Source organism: Cibotium barometz, chromosome 28 (assembly GCF_041138505.1).
Source record: "Cibotium barometz isolate CiBa-2024 chromosome 28, ASM4113850v1, whole genome shotgun sequence".
NCBI lineage: Eukaryota > Viridiplantae > Streptophyta > Polypodiopsida > Cyatheales > Cibotiaceae > Cibotium > Cibotium barometz.
This window is the reverse complement of record NC_141073.1, coordinates 15670990-15688011: the sequence shown is the minus strand read 5'-3', so window position 1 is coordinate 15688011 and position 17022 is coordinate 15670990. Positions and strand designations below refer to the sequence as shown.

General features: G+C 43.7%; 2 pseudogenes; both read right to left on the bottom strand.

Moving 5' to 3' along the window:
* Positions 1–12322: 12322 nt before the first annotated feature.
* LOC147622580 (uncharacterized) lies at positions 12323–14316 on the bottom strand (annotated as a pseudogene).
* Positions 14317–14611: 295 nt separating this feature from the next.
* On the bottom strand, positions 14612–15489 carry LOC147622579 (uncharacterized; annotated as a pseudogene).
* Positions 15490–17022: the final 1533 nt, after the last annotated feature.

The following is a 17022-nucleotide window of genomic DNA, read 5'->3' as shown; positions in this document are numbered from 1 at the left end:
CCTTTTTTGCATCTTCCGGCCCATCGTACGACTCTCCCATTGTTTCCGGTTTCTTCCATTTGGGCTTTTGAAGCATTATCCTCCGATCCTGAATAGTGTAGCTTTTGAAATTGGATGGGATGTCCATTTCATCTTCAGCTTCATCACTCTCATCATCTTCAGACTCCCAAGATTTTCGTAACATTCTTTTGCAATCCCCGTAATAAACCTTTCTCTCAAGTTTGGTCATCTTTGGTTTCTCAGGTATATTTTCTTTGCCTGATGCTGCGCTTTGTTTTTCTCCCATTGAGCTGACAATGGACTTGGCTGTTTTCTTTTTACCCCTCTTTTTGGTGTTTTCTTTCACATTGTCAGTTTTTCTCACCAAACCCAATGTAGTTTTCCATTTGTTGTAAGACTTGATTGCATCACGAGCTCCTATAAAGTGTAGGTACTCGTTTTTGCCATCAAGCTTGGGCTGTCGTTTCCTACCCTTTGAGTTTGCTTGTCTCTGTTTACGTTTCTCCCTTTGTTGTTTTCGTTTCATTTTTAGGCTCAATGGTTGTTCATCTAACAAGATAGCCTCTCGACCTTGCAACACAGACGCACTTTTGCAAGCTCCTCTTCTGATACAATGTCATCTCCATATGAGTCCAAATCGCTTTCATTCCTGTAACCGTCGGTGTCACAATCGAGGTATGGATAATCTGAGTCATCCGTAGACAAGTCTACTATTGATATATCCGTTTTATCCAACTTCCGAAGTGTAGACGATTCCGGTGCACTAAAGTCAATGCCCCCATTGTCTTGTACAATTGTGACAACCCTTACTGGTATAATCTCATAGCCCTCTTCATCGCAGAATTGTGTCTGTGGTGCCAAAGCACACACATCCAACGTGGCTAGAGTATGTATCCACTCATAGGGGTCTATGTCATCGCCTGGAAAAGGAACAGGAATATAATCTTTGATAGTGATCAATTGATCAGTTTTCCTCTTGTCCTCTTCAAGCAAATCTTGGCTTGGCACCTCGCATATCCATGCGTCTTTTGCACTGGTTGTAGCTGTGCTTGTGCGTGGCGTAAGATCCAAACTAGCAGACTCAAATTCATCTACTGGGGTTCTAGTCACATCTCGGAATGTATGATCCCTGAGATTGACTCTAGTCGTCACATCCTCATGCCTGAGGTATAGGTAATCATATCCCCAATCTTCTAAGACCATTAACTGCCGCATAAACGGTCGTCCTAGGATCACTTCGTAATTAGGATCCTGCCCGAAGTCAACAATAGCAAATGTATGCTCAAAGTCTATTCCGCAGGTCTTAATTATGACATTTTCTAATAATCCCAAAGGTCTTTCCAAGTTTCCGTCTGCCAATTGCAGGTCCATGCGGGTTTTTCGTAAAGCTAATTTACCCCATTTCTCCCACATAGCTTTGGTTGCTATCCCAATGCCAGCTCCCATATCCAATATAGCCATGGTTTTTATTCCATTGTATTCAACTGGAAGCGTTGCGTTGCCCTTGTCCTTATTGCGTTCCTGGTAGGCACTTACCTTGTTAAAGGGTACTTGCCTTACAGAAATCACCTCATCTTTGTGGTGTTGTTTTTCGACTAGCTCCCGTGTTAATGCAAGTCCTTTGCTACCCATCAATTCTGCCACATATTGCCATAGTTTGGGTTTCACCTTTAAGAAATCCGCTAATGGTAATGTCGCAGTCACAGGAGCCGATAGAATGGCTTGCAAATGAGCTGTTTCCTTGCGATCTGGAGTTATATGCCTAGACTGAGGCACTTGTACAATGTCTGTTTTTGCTTCATATTCACCCAAAAAGGATGGTAATGTAGCTAGCGTCTTGGCCTCGACGTCTTGGTCTTCATCATCAACTAACTCTTGGTCAGACAAACTCCAAGCAATTCCAAGGTATTCAGTCATGCCCACTATCGAAAGTGGTGCTGTCTCGTTGGAAAGCTCGTCTTTTTGTTTAAGCTCTCTGACTTCTCGCCATAATTCCTCTGCCATTTCTCCTTCAAGAGAGGGAACAGTAGAGGTGATGTCAAAAATCTCCTCCAACTCCACCTCTTCTGGTACATGCTTGGCAGGTTGTAGCTCAGGTGGATCCATTACTACATGTTCTTCCCTCAACAGTGTTTCTTTTGGTAGAATCGGTGCATTACCCAGCGTGTTTGTTTCAAGCTCAGTTTCTGGCTCTTCCTCAATGGTCTCCAAAACTGGTTTCATTGCACTCATTTTCCTAGGTTGATATGGCTGAGGACCCTCTAAAGTAGTTTGCGTGTCTCGAATTAATTGTTGATGCCTCACCAAATCAATTTTCTCCTGGAGGGGGTCTGGGTATTCTAGCAACTTAGGAGGGATGGGTGTCTCAGATGTTACACGACTGTCCCAAGCTTTGAGAAGGGCTTCGAGTGTTTTATTCTTCTTATCAACAATGACCGATCCTCCCTCATTGCTTCGTGTCTCTGAAGCAGGCTCATCTGCTTCTTGTCCCTTGTTAGTTCTTTTTGGACCCTGGTTTTGTTGAGTGATGTTCTGTCTTGACTCTATGACTTCTCTTATGCCCTGATCCGAGTCAGACTCTGGTGAACTCTCTTTTGTCCTTTTCGACCTCAAGTGTCTCATTTTTTGTTTGGTTTTGTGTGAACTGGAACTTTCTTTTGTAGATTGATTCCCTTTTTGTTCTAATTCCATTCTTGCCCTTGCCCGTGTTACAACTAACACTGGTGCTGGATGGTTTCCATTTGTTTGCTCTGTTTCAGCAGTTGGGGATTTAACTACATACTCTTTTCGTACCCCTTCAGGTGTTTCAAGGATGATGGACTCCCATGATCCCGTTTCGGATGTTTCCGTACCGCTGTTTACCCCGGTTTTGTTTTTGTTGCCTTTTCTTGTTTGTTTCCGTCTTCGCTTTTGTTTTTGTTGCTCCTCTTTTGACATTTCTCTGAGCACCGGTTCCTTTTGGCACTCTAGTATCAATTGATCTAAGGTCTCTTTGGCTCTTTGTGCTTGGGCATGTGTCACTATATAAATTGGTTTAGTTTCGCCTTCATTTTCAGAGGAGGTAGGTGAAGGAATCACCCCAATCATTCCCAAAGACGTAGGTGTAAATGGCTTCTCAGCCGCTTTTACTGGACAGTCTTTAGAAAGGTGATTTACTCCACACTCAGCACAGTACCTAGGTACTCTTGGCCAATTCATAGTTGCCGCTCTTGCCTGCGCTTTTTCCTCCTTGTCAATGGGACAATCCTTAATCCAATGATCTTGTTGGCATTTGAAACATGGCCCAGCTACTGGTGCTTGGTTTTGGTTTGGGGGTCCCCTTTTGTTGTTGTTGTAATTTCCTTGTTGTCTAAAGGCCCCATTCGCCATCAACATCAACGTATGTGCATTCATGCTTACCATGTGATCATTGCCTTCATAACCATAGTCAATTGGCTGGTCTGTGTAAGATGGGGATGGTGAAGGTTCCTCTACATAATAAGGAGTCACAGGGACCATCTCAAGGGAAGGTCCTTGATCCTCAATATATCTAAAGGCTGTTGTTCCTAGAGGAGTGGGTTGTGTACCTAAAACAGGCCTTGCCCTCTCAGCCGTGGTTGTGTTGGTTTGAGGAGCTTGATTTGTGAGTTGTGGTTGAGTATTGCTTACCCCTCTGTTGTAACCCGGACGATAATAGCACTCATTTGACTCGTGATTCATCATTTTTCAGCAATACTCGCACCATTTCAGTGGGTTGGTGATTCTACACTTGTCCGTAGGATGGTCTCCCCCACATGTCCCACATGTATGCATCCTTAAAGGAGCCATTTGCTGGTACGGTCTATAAGACTGACTTTGCCTTGTGTCTTGCCTTAACCCTCGTAGGATAAGATTGGCGATTGCCTGAGGGTCTGCACTCTTGCTCGTATCTCCCGAATCGGACCTTTGACTTGAGTTTTGAGTTGCAAACTCACAATTGTCATCAAACTTTTGCGCATCAAAGCAACACTCGTCAAAGTCCACATGCCCCTTGGCAAACAAATGTGTATACAGTTGCCTGTCCCTTAGTCCCTCAAGAAAGCATGAAATTAGGCGCTCTTGACTGGGTGTTTCTGAATCAGGGCACCGTACTATGTACTACCTCAATCGGTCAACACATTCCCTAACGGTTTCGTTATCCTTTTGCTTAAAGCTAAGGATTTGCGTGACTGTATTGTGTTTAATCCCAATCTTGGAATAGGCTTCTATAAACCTTTTCACAAGTGTTTCAAAGTCATAGAGCACAGATGGCTTCAGTGTTTGAAACCAAGACAATGCTCTTCCTTCCATAGTCAATCCAAACCCTTGTACCATAGTGTGTACGTCTGTGACACCCTCTGCGAATAGCAATTGTCGGTCTTGTGCCACGTGGTCGTAAGGATCTCCGCTCCCACTAAACCTCTTGCAAAACTTTTGCAGACTTGTGGGTCTTATTTGTTTTCCCCAAAACCCACAAAAATCATAAAAAAATCATAAAAGACTTAAAATTTCATAAAAAGAAGCAAAGAAGGACAAAAGGGGGAAGTGGTGCACGAGTGCTTCATAGCCCACATGCAACTAAGGTCCGGGAAGTCCATAGCTTCCGGGTCCTCCAAAATCTCTAAGGTTTCTACCCAAGGGAGCGGTGTGAGGACCCAACAACCGCTTGGAGCTATCCTTGAAGAGTTAAATTTAAGTTCAACTCATACTAATTCCTCATCGGATAGCGAGGCATCCGACAACATGGATGACTCTTTCTCCACAGGAGGTAACACGAACCCTTTTGATCAAGCTAAAAGTATGAACAGCCCAATCAATGGGTTGAACATAAAACTTGTGCACATTAGGGAGAACGCACATGGAGCTCAGCTCTACATGGATCCTCAAAGTAGGATTACAGTCAAAATGGAGGACATCCAGTCACCCTTAGAGGCCGAGGTGTGGGTCAATTTCCAAGGTGACCGCTACATGAGCCTCGGGGGAATAGAATATATTCTAACACCTGCTTTTGAGAACATGAATAGGTTGGGCCAGATCCTCCCGCAAGGCAATGAGCGAGGAGCGCAAACGGAGCCGTACCTCGGATTCCAAGGAAGAGCCGGCATTCAAGAACCAGCGCCATCGGCACCACCTATCTACACAGCTGGAGATGCAACCCAAGGCGAGGTAAACTCTACAAAAAGAGAAGAGGTACTCTACTCATTCAAAGTGACTCGCATTTACATTGATAATCAATTTGTCGCTTTGTATGTGGACACGGCTGGAATTGTATATAAAACAATAATGTACCATGGGAAAACATACCCTCATGAGACAAGAGTGCACGCTTGGGGTATCAAGGGAAAAACAGAACTCACGTTGTTGGATGACTGGGGTAAATCTTACCACCGGTTGAGTGAGGAGAGTCTAGGGCAGTACACTTACCAGGGACAGCCTGCATTTTATACGGGAGGTTTTCCTGCTATGCCATGGGCACGACCTGCAGACACTGCTAGACCGGAAGAGACTACTTTTAGAGCACCTACTCCTACCTATGGGTCACCCCCAAGGGATTTTTTTGAAGAGTTGGGCTTAGGTCCACCTCCGATTGAAAGAAGCGCTATGCATCCAAAAGCACCACAAGTAGGACCTAAACTTCCAATTGGAGGGAAAGCGGTCTCATACATGGATGAAAGTGGAGCACATAGGGAAGGAGCACCTTCAGTTCCATTTGACATAAAAGGGGGATTTAAACCTGACAAAATGAGAGGGAAAAAGGACAGAATTGTCAAACTGCCTGTCCTGCTACCCTGATTTGCAAAGGCGCCATTTTTTTAAGAGATTTTGATGGTTTAATGTGCCAGTTGGATAGAGTATAACATGGGCATTACAGAGGTGGTCTTAAAATGTCAAAATGATGCTCCAGCTGCTCAGAATAGCAAAGGCGCCATCTGCAGAGGCGCCATTTTCTGCTTTTAATATTTTTGAGATCTGTCTGGACAGTTCAATTCCAGGGGTCAAATGGACTGTTCCTAGCACCTCACTTCACAGAAAACATGTCTCTGGGTACCCTGAATCACAGAGGCGCCATTTTGTGTATCTGCTCCCAGAGAGCAACTGGCTGGCAGATTCAGGTCCCTTATGGTCAATAAGCTCTTCCTGCACAATCAGAACTGAAAAAAGGTATTTGGAGGTCAAATGGAGGCCAAGTTAGAAGTAACAGCTCCGGCAACTGCAGTTTCTGCACTTCTAACTAGCTCCACATTCAATCTCACTCAACCTCTTTGCAATATTGATTGTGCTAAGAGTAATACTAATAATCACAACTACCACACAAGCCCACCGGCCTCGGGAAAGTGCCCGGATCACAACTAGAAAGGTGGCCTCCAAAGGCCCTTACCTATTCACACAAATGTGCTGCAAATGGTTGTCCAAAACAATCACAAAACAAAAAAGATTAGAAATCAAATACATGCACTATATCACAATGCACTTACCTAAAACTTGCAAAAACAAGCAACCTAAAGCCTTAAACTAATGGCAACTAAATCTACTAAACAACAAGCATCCTAATTCTAATCCTAACAAATGAACATAACAAAACAAAGCTTGCAAACAAAGAAATAAAATAAGGTGCGGGAGTAGCTCAACCGCATACACACGATGAGGGTTTTTAAAGAGCCCACACTCTCTACACTAATCACAAAAAAGCTTTTAATTAACTAATGGTGGCCTTGGGATCACACACCCAACCCACGGTCCTAATCCACCGGTTTTGCAACCGATGAAGCAAGAAGCTAAATCCTAATCAAATCACTCATTCACTAGCGTAGGCTACCGCTCCCGGCAGCGGCGCCATTGTTGGGGTCACTATGGAATAGTGGCTTCCACACATACACTAATCTCATTGAGGGAGAAGAGTGGTCAATGGGGGGAGCTTAACCCGGCTAGCTCATGGAGGAATCTTGCTATGTCAATGCAAGAGAATGAATAACTTAATCTATGGATAGCTTAATGGTTCCTAGCCTATGCACACACACACACTAACTAAGTAGATTAATGAAAGCATTAACCCACTCACCCTTAATCACCAAGCTTAGCCTCCTACTCAATGTTCTATCAATTAAATGTGCAAAGAGCATAACCCACAACCGCATTTAGCATTCAAGCAAGCTCATACAATCATTCATTAGTCTATGGCAAACCCACATGCTAATGATAAGCTAATGCACTTGCAAATACTACTCTAACATAGAGCTCAAACACACATTAATGAAGAGGGGAAGAGAATGAAATACACATTGCTAAGCATTTCCTACTCTTAACACCTTCACTAATCAATAGGCATTGCATACACACATAAAAGATTAGCAAACAAGCTTAAACATTCCCTACTTAATCAAGCATTAAACATAAGCTTGCATGCCAATGAGAGAAGCTAACAATGATAAAAGAGAAGCTTGATTCACTTTGATTAACCATGTAGAGACTTACAAAGTGAAGGCTTGAGCTATGGAAGCTTGAAGCCAAGCTTAGGTTAGAGAGGAGATAGACTTAGAGTTCACTTTCAAGAAAATGACCAAAAAGCCCCAAAACTTTAGTGAAACTCACCTATATACTTAGGGTTCTCTAAAATAGGACAACCCACACTTGGGCGGACATCACTAAAATGATGGGCTAAAAACTAATGCTTAGGCTGCGGGAAATACAACTTGGAACTCAATGAGTCCATTCATTTACAAAAATGTGTATGTACATTGCACTTTGGCGGGTTTCTCTAAAATAGAAAATGATTCAACTAAAATATCCCGTCCCGCAGGCTTACTCCTTGAGCTCTTTACTCCTCTTCGAATCAGTGGCTTCTCTTTACCTGTACCTGCACTTGTTTACCTTTACCGTACCTGTTCGCCTTGAAGCACTTGGGTTCCATTCCAGATTTGCGGGAACAACTCCTAAGATAACCCTTCATTACTCTTTTCTCGCACAACATCTTGTTTAAATGGAAAACTCCTTGAAAGCATATAGGGTGTTTCATTCTTGAACACATGCATTAGACACGCTTTTTTGCTTCCACCCATGCACAGTACACCGCATGACAGATTCTGCAAAATGACTCCAGCAACAACTATACATACACAATAAGATCGACAAGTCAAGGGCACTTTTTCTCCCACAGGGTTTTTTCCCCTTGACCATATTTGGTGTCTAGCACCATCGTTCACTTTTCGCTTTCAATAAAGGCATTGATCAAGCAAAGCAAAACAGCCACGGCAACCAAGCTCATCGACAAACAAACCTCCAGTCACTTCACGTCAAAGACACCGGGAGTCAAATTTCACCGCCCCGGTTGCCAGTTTAGGAAGGGGGGAGTGTTCTGGGAATAACGGAACAGGGCCAGAACAAACCTAAGCAGCTGAAGCCAAAATAGGTAAAATTGCCAAAACAGGAAATGCGGGATGCTAAAACATGACATTATGGTTTTACTCCAAAAATGGTGCAAACGAAGTCGAATAGACATGTGGGTTTGTTTGGCGTGTAGCTTATGTCTTTATCTTCAAATTAAGCACCTAACTTCATCAAATGGAAGACCGAGCTTCAACGAGGAGAACTGACTGTCCCGCAGCATTTCCCGTAAATACCCCTAAATGTGCGGAATGTAAATTATTCATAAATGGGTTCGTGTGAGCTCTTAATTGTAATATTCATTTAAGTGGGCTCAACCGAGTTCCAATTTGTAACGCAAGAGCTCTAGTGTTTTAGCCTTGTATGGCCGGCCGGACAAGTGTGGCTACTTTTGATAAACTCCCTTATAAGCCAATCTAAAAGGGGATTGAGGTACATTCTCTATACACACTCTAGGAGAGCTCTCAAGTGAAGAAGCCTCTTATTGCTCTAGCTATGGAAGCTCTCTAGCTACTCGCGCGATGTACTCTATTGAGCATTCTTGCTCCATGAATCAATGAAGGTTTTCTCCACTCTTTCTCCCTTTTTCTTGCATTGAAGTAAATTAATGTTTAATTAGTTGAAGACTCTTCCTTTCTTATTATTGCATGCTTATGAATGTGTGTGAGCTTTCCATTGAAGCTTGCTCTTGCCCACATCTATGGCAATGAGCTACGCATGGAAATACTCCTCATAATAGCTTGTGGGTTTGAGAATATGTGTTTCTTAGCTTGCTTAAGCTTGTGGGTTATGCATTGTATGAGTTGCTTACAATAGGGAAGTAGGGTTTAACCTATGCTTGATGGGAATGGGATTGAGGGAGTGTGAAGAGTTATTGAGTTAGTAGGCTTGTAGGAGAGCTTGCTACATTCCTTTGCTCTCTTGATTCATGTGGGGACATATGTGGGTTTGTAGGATGGAGCTCATTGTTGCCTAGTATGAGTAGATGTGTCATGTGGGTTAAGCTCTCAATGTGTGCTCTCCACAAGGGATTGCCTCTATGCGCTAGCTGGGTATAGTCCTCGGTTGACATAGTGTTTCCATACACATTGGTCAACGAGAGATCTCTATTTGCCACATACCGCAAGGTAGAGAACACCGTTCTCCAAATACATCATGTTAGCTTTGGAAGGTGAACTCCTAAGTCTAATATGCAAACCAAGACATCACTAAACTCCTTCCATCATGGAACAAGTGGGCTCTTTGACAATAATGCAATACCCTTGGGGAAGTTGGCCCATACATGCTTAGCACCATTCCACCGCAATCCCAAGGTCTATGTACAAACCTCCAAATAGCTGCCATCATCTTAGTTAGCAACCTGGAGATAATGTTCCATCAAAAGTTAGCAAAAAGGATGTAATTTTAAGTACACATGTGTACAAATTTGATTTTATATTTCAAGAAAAATGGCCCATCATGTTTTGAAGGGTCGAACATCATGGATTGGTAGTGGTGCAAATTGTCACATGTTTTGAAGGGTTGCACATCATGTCGCTAAGGACTGGTAGAGCCGCAAATTGTCACTCTCTAGGCACAAGTTATATAAATTGTAACAACTACTTACTGCTTCTCTACATAACTCATGATGCTTTTCTACACTTGTTCAATAAGACATGAGTTAGCACATGTGGTATAAAGAACTCAACATCTCCTTCTTAATGGAATTAGCCTCATTTTTCTGAGCAGGTCTCCATGTTGCTCCATGTCTATCTTTGTTGTCACGCGGTGGCCAAGACGAGTGCTTAGCATGTGAAGGCTCCTCATCTTGGCCATCACATCTTAAGATTTGTGAGGCATGTATTCAAATTTCAATGTGCATCATGAGTGAAAATATTTATTGAGAACATTTGCAACAAATCTTTGAAGTTTGTTCTCCACAAAATACGAAAAAATACTATAAAGTAATGGTGCCTTATGTATTGAACTCTGCTAATTCTTTTGTATCAGTGTATCTTTTGTAGCTCATGCACAAATTTTCTCCATGAGCTGACTTCATATCTAAAGTTTGTTGATAATACGAATTTCAAGTTTGTTGATATTCCAAGCAAATATCTATATAGCTTATCAGAGATCTTAGGTGAGTTCTTTTCTTATACATGTAAGGTTGTTGTGTGGGGCTATCTCTTGGGACTTACCAATTGAGATTTTGTATATTGCCAATTTTGTTCACGAGAGAGAGAGAGAGAGAGAGAGAGAGAGAGAGAGAGAGAGAGAGAGAGAGAGAGAGTACAAAATACTCCTTAATTTATGTATTCATAAAAAATCAATTTTTTATGTAGAGAATAGAGAGAGAGAAATGAAATGAAATGAAATGATATGTCTACAAAAGGCCAAAATGACTTATGAGACCAAAAAAGGTTACAAAGTGGCGAATCTGATACAATGTCTGTGTGCTAAAAGAAAAACTCTGATACAATGTCTATGTGGTAAAAAAAGAGAAGACTAAAAAATTGAAATGAGCTGAAATGCTGAAATCAGGGTCCCAAGATGTCTAGCATCGGTCGGCGAAACTCATCAATGTCCTCCTTGGTGAGTACTCTAACTGGACGTCTCCCATGTCATGCTAGAATAGTCCGGACCCTCTGATGCAGCCTCCGTTGAAGTTGTGATGAAACTCGTAGTCATGGGCGTCTCGATCGCCCAAGCTCAATGGCCCTATCAGTCAAAATACCTCTAGTACAGGTGGACTTTGAAGTCTGTTGTGATGCCTGCTCATCTGCCTGCTGAGTCTGTGGTCTGAAGAAATCAGTGATCTCCCTCTATGAATGTCTCCCATTGTCTGAGCTCCTCAAGAGACCCTCCCTGGGTCTGCGCAGCTCTAGCAAAAAAATCCCAAGGCATCTCTGATCCTCATATCTCATAACTCTAGCCAGTGGTCCAAAACCCTCTTTGAATAGGCAAGCGGAAGTGGTCTCGTATCTCATAGTATACTGGAAAATGACATATGTGATGTAGCTCTGTCTCTGGCTCTATATGACACAACTGGCAAATTCTGGCCTCTACTTGTACCCCCAAAATTTTCCAGTCTCAACCTACTGATGTGATGATGTGCGCATCTGACCAATAGCACATCGGGATAAATGAGTGTCCATGTAGGTCGGTCTGGTCACAAATCCATCCTCTATGAGCTGGAGAAGATGCTCTCTATAAAAGCCATCTTTGTGTCCAGCTCACGCGTTGGCTGTGTCCATGTCCTCCTAGTGTCTAACTGAATCAAGTCCTGCCTGACGAGCCGGGTAATCTCGGTTTGCGTGAGGGACAAGGAGGGTGCGTCTAGCGAGTACTGGAAAGGGGGTAGTCTATCCATGTCAAACCCATGTAGATGAAACCAAGATGTCATCTGTGCATACCAACAAGATGTTTCCCCCTGTGAGGTAAGCTGTTGAGAAGACTCCAAAGCTAGGCGAGCATATCTGTCTCTGGAGAGATCCCAAATAATGTGTATAAAAGAGACAGATCTGGTAAATGCCTCTATGAACAATGGGGGAGCAGCAAGCTCTACACAAATAATTGCATGCGGTACAAAGGCCTTGGCCTTAATCATCTAAGAAATCATAGAGACCAGAGGTCTCTCCATACCATTTCATCCATCAGTACTGCCAACTCGGCTATGATGATCTACTGATGGTCCCCATATCTACACCCCATATAGCATAGCTGATGTGACCAAAGTGTTGGTGTCGAAAAGCCAGAGCTTTGTTCGAGGTTCTTGAAACTGAACGTGCAAACACATCCTCTCCATCCTCCCCAGAGTTGCATATGCTCTCGTCAGTCTAGTCTCTGTTGCTCTCCTCAAAGAAAACATTCGACCACTAAAGTCCACTCCAAGGTAGGTGTATGCATTTGTATACTCCACCATCTTCGGACCACATGAAATGGTCGCTGCAGATCGCCTGACCCACTATGGTGTGGTGTTAAACACCATAACCTTGGTCTTGCCAAGGTTCACCGATAAGCCGCTGTCACTAGGAAATGTGTGCAATCCATCCAAATGTCGTTGCATCCCCTCTCGTGAATCCGATATCAACACAATATCATTTGCATACAGTAGCAATGAAATCCATGTCCCTGCTACATGTGCTCCTCTATCACCCCCCCTCTTGATGTAATCTGAAACCTCATCTACATACATACCAGACAAAGTAGGGGAGAGTGGACATACCTGTTTCACCACAATAGTGGAGTGAATCAGCTCAGATACCTTTCTGGAGTACAAACCTGTCCCACAACTATCCTGTACAGAGCCATGACCCCCCAAATCAGCTTTGTGGGTACACCCATCTCTTGTAGTCTGCGCATCAGTTGGGCTCTAGGGACTATGTCAAATGCTTTGCAAAAATCCACAAAGGTACAATAAATCCTCCTGCCATGTGATCTGCCCTCCTCAATAATAGCTCTAAGTGTCAATATGTGATCAAGAGTAGAAAAGCCCCTCCAGAAACCTGTTTGTCCTGATGCTCGTATGCCTGCTCTCTCTGCCCATCTACTCAACTGATGCTCAAGAATGGATGCATACAACCTGGCCAATGTGTGCCCAAACATAATAGTGCGGTAGTTCCCAGGCATCATTGGGTCTCCTGCCTTGAAGATGGACACAATAGTGGACATACTCCAAGTGTCAGGAAAACCCTCACACATGGCTCGGTTGAACATCACTACAAGAAGCTCTGCTAGCATATCTCTAGCATGTATGAAGTGCTCCGCCACCAATCCATCATGATCATATGTTGTCCTAGTTCTCATCCTGTCAATAGCTTTCTTTACCATCTCGATGGTAAAGAAAGTGCATGTCTGTGGGTATGGCTCCAAAGGATCTGGTAGAGGAGGCTTTCCTAGGATTGTGTAAAGAGATGATGCATAATCACCCCAAATATCAGTGGATGTGAAAGCCGATGGAGGGGAGTGCTCATGGAAAAATTTCCATGCCTCGCCTGAGTCCTGACTCAAGAATAGCTGGTACAACTCTCTCTCTAACTGAGCACGATAAGTCCTCTTCTTCTGTCGTACTAGGCGTCGGAAGGAAATCTATGACTGTCTATGAGTGATGACTTCCAGAGGCACCTCTCTCTGAAGTGTGGCTCTCGTCTCTCTACACTCCTTATCATACCAACTGTTCTAGGGCATGCTCCCCGAACGACGTCTGTGCTCAGGCTGGGTGTGTGGGTATGCCTCTGCTGCATCATGTAATGTCTCTGTCAATATTTGGGTGAGCTCCTCTAATGGACGTCCTGACTCCTCAATAACTAAGCGTCTGTATATGCCATCTCTATAGAAAGAGTCAGTCTCCGATGTAAAAGTGTATTGGGTATGCATAGATGTCTGTGCCAACCGAGCTGTACTAAACTAGAATGAGATGGTAAAGGTGAGGAGGGCGTGATCTACTGCTACCCCAATAGGCCTAGGGCCGATTATAAAGTCCTAAATAGAGGGTATAAAACTGAGCTGAGCCAAAACATAATCCACTGTGCTAGCCCCATGTCTGTGAGGAAAACAAGTGAACCCACTCAATGCTGGAGATCTCTGTAGGCCATTCAAAATGGCCAGTCCATGTGCAGTCCCCATTATTATCTATCAGATATCCCCCATACCCAATGTGCTTCTCATCCTGCGAAAGCCTGGCCAATCCCAAATCACTGACATCCAACTCTCTCAACATCTCCTCTGAGGTATCGTAAAAGACTGTCTGAGAGTGGCCCGTCCTGGCATTAAAATCCCCCAGAAGGATGACATCCCCATCCCTAGAGAATTCCCATATGTCCTCATCCAGTATCATATATGGTGATTGCCCCTTGGGCGGTGCATAGTGAGATGTGCTGGGGGAAAATAGCATATGGCAATATAGAGTGACCTTCCAGTCTCCGCTTTCACCTTGACCCACATATATTTGGCATGCTCATCTCTCCAAACAATACAAATGAGGAACTGCAACTCCTCCCTGAATAAGGTTGCCACACCTCCTGACCCACGTCCTCTATGCTCTAATCTCACCTCCTGTCTACAAGTAGTCTGCCAATGGTATCTTGTCACCCTAGGTAATGTGCCACCGAGAGTCTGGTGTGTCTCTCAGTAGAAAATAATGTCTCTTCCTTTGAAGCTATCTTTAAAGGCGCCCACATGATACATCTAGCTTCAATGACCCGTTACAGTTCCATGCTGCTAGTTTTAGGCTGGTCCCATAGGTTGCGCACCATCATGTGGTGCGTCTCTCCACAATCACAACTCTTCCTCCTCTATAGAAAGCAATTTTCCCCTTCTCCCTGGCTGCTTTGATCTCAGGCATCATCTCTTGCATCTGTGCTATTTGTGCCCCAGTCTTCTTGAGTGTAGGACTCTTCTTCAAGAACTCCTTCCTAGCCTCCATTGTAGGGAAACGTATGATGAGCGCTCTTTCCTTAGAGCTTCCTCTCCCCTCATTCCCCTTCTTCCCCACTCTCCAAGCACCTATGTGTGTAGGCTCGGAGATGCTCATGCGCTTCAAGTGTTCTTTCATTTCTTCCTCCACTTTGTCAGTGTCTTTGAGACCCGTGACACGGACATGAAGAGCCCTTGTCTTCCTCTTTTTCTCTTCCTCTATGGTCATGTTGATGAGGGTGTAGCTTCATGCAGGCCACCTTTCCCTTTCTTTGCGACCTCAATCCACTTCTCCTCTTCATCAACCTTCTTTTGTGTCTTGGTGAGGACATCCGCCCATGAGGAGGCTTCCCGTGATTTTTGCTCTTCCTCTTCTTGAAATGTTTTCACCTTCTCCTTAATGTTATTCAGCTCCTCTATCACTGAGGGCTAATTTGCCCCATCCTTTTCTGACCTACTTTTACGTGTTGTAAGTTCTCCCTTGAGTTCTTCTATCATAGCGTCCTTTTCACTTATGCACTTTTCCACTTTTGATTTCCATGATTCAAAAGTGGCAAGTGCATCGTCTAATCTTTTTTGCATCATACATTCCAATACATTCATCTCTGCCTTCACAATGGCATGCATTTCCCGTTTCAATGTTGTGTACATATTATTTTTATGTGCCACCCCAGTTGCATGCATCTCTCTTTCAATATCCACTGATGGGCCCGCCATAGCGTAGCAGCATCCACACAACTCTCAACCCTATGCATAAGGAGAAGAGGTCAATGCAGGAAGCTTAACCTGGCTAGCACATGAAGGAAATCCTACCGTGTCAACGTAAGAGAGTAGTTAACTTAATCAAGGGCACTAATCTAGTCATTAACCCACTCCTACAAGCTAATCAAATGAGCAAAGCAATGATGATGCTCACTCATTCACTCAACAATCTATGCTAACCTCTTCTTCTCTCTAGATTAAGCTAAATACACACACACACATTCCCTTCACTACAAGCTCATTAACATAAGCTAATAACAAAGAAGACTAAGCATGTGATTAAGCAAGCAATGCTACACATTTAAGAATCAAACCCACACATTCAAGCAAGCAAGAAAGCATAGAATCTATCTACTATCCCGCACATGCTTCCCAAGCCCAATAAGCAAACCCACAAGCTAGATTAGTAGACTAGAAATCCTTAAATCAATAGACAAAGCTCTTACACTAATGAAAGAATGATTAGAGAGCTTATCCACTACTCAATCACACATGAGTAAGGAGTCATTGCTTCTCATTCATACACTAGAAGAGAGAGAGAGAGAGAGAGAGAGAGAGAGAACACAATGAAGAGAAGCCATAGCCAATGTATTAATCATAAAGAGTTAATCACAATTAGGCTTGGAGCTTAGATAAGCTTAGCTAGAGATGGAGAGCTCTTCTCTTTACAAATGACCAAAAAAGCCCCAAATTCTTAGTTGTGTTCACTTATATACCTAGGTCAAAACTTACTAGGTTTTTCACACTTGGGCGGACACTACTAAGAAAATGGATAAATTACGAGAAAATAGGCTAAGAATTTATACAACGTGGAACTCTTATGAGCCCATCTTCCTTCTTGACACATATTACATTGCACTTAGGCGGGATTCACTTAAAAATGGGAAAAAGTTTTCAAAACCGGTCTCTCGGACTCCCGTTCCCGCTGCTTACACTCTTCTCTTATAGCTCTCTCACTCTTGACACTGACTTCTCATGCGGTACCTGCTCTTCATTCCGTGTAACCTGTAACCGGAAAGGTTTGAAGATCCTAGAATCCACACGTGCCTAGTCAAAAATTGTGTTTCGGACGCGCTCGCGCACATGTTTGGTGTTAGATGGGGATGAAACTTGGTACCACTCTCCAAAAAATCATGTTGCAAAGCTCCGAAGGTAGAGCTGCTAGAAGCCATTCACGGGCATGCGAGCGAGAGGGGTGGGAGCCATAAACCCTCACGATAAGGGTGGTCTAGAACTCAATGTCAATGTCGTGTTGGAGAGAGGTGAGCTCATCTTGCGAGAAATTGATGATTCTCTCGGCCTGTGGGAGGCCAATCAATGGTGGGCGGCCGACTTGAATCCGATTTAAAACAGCTGTTGAAGGAATAGCAAAGGGCAGACAAGGAGACGGAGACAGCAGGGGCAAAGGCGGGGGGCAGAGGTGGAAGCAGCAGGGATAGAGGCAGGGGGCAGCATGGCTGAGGCAGGGGCAGCAATAGGCAGAGGCGG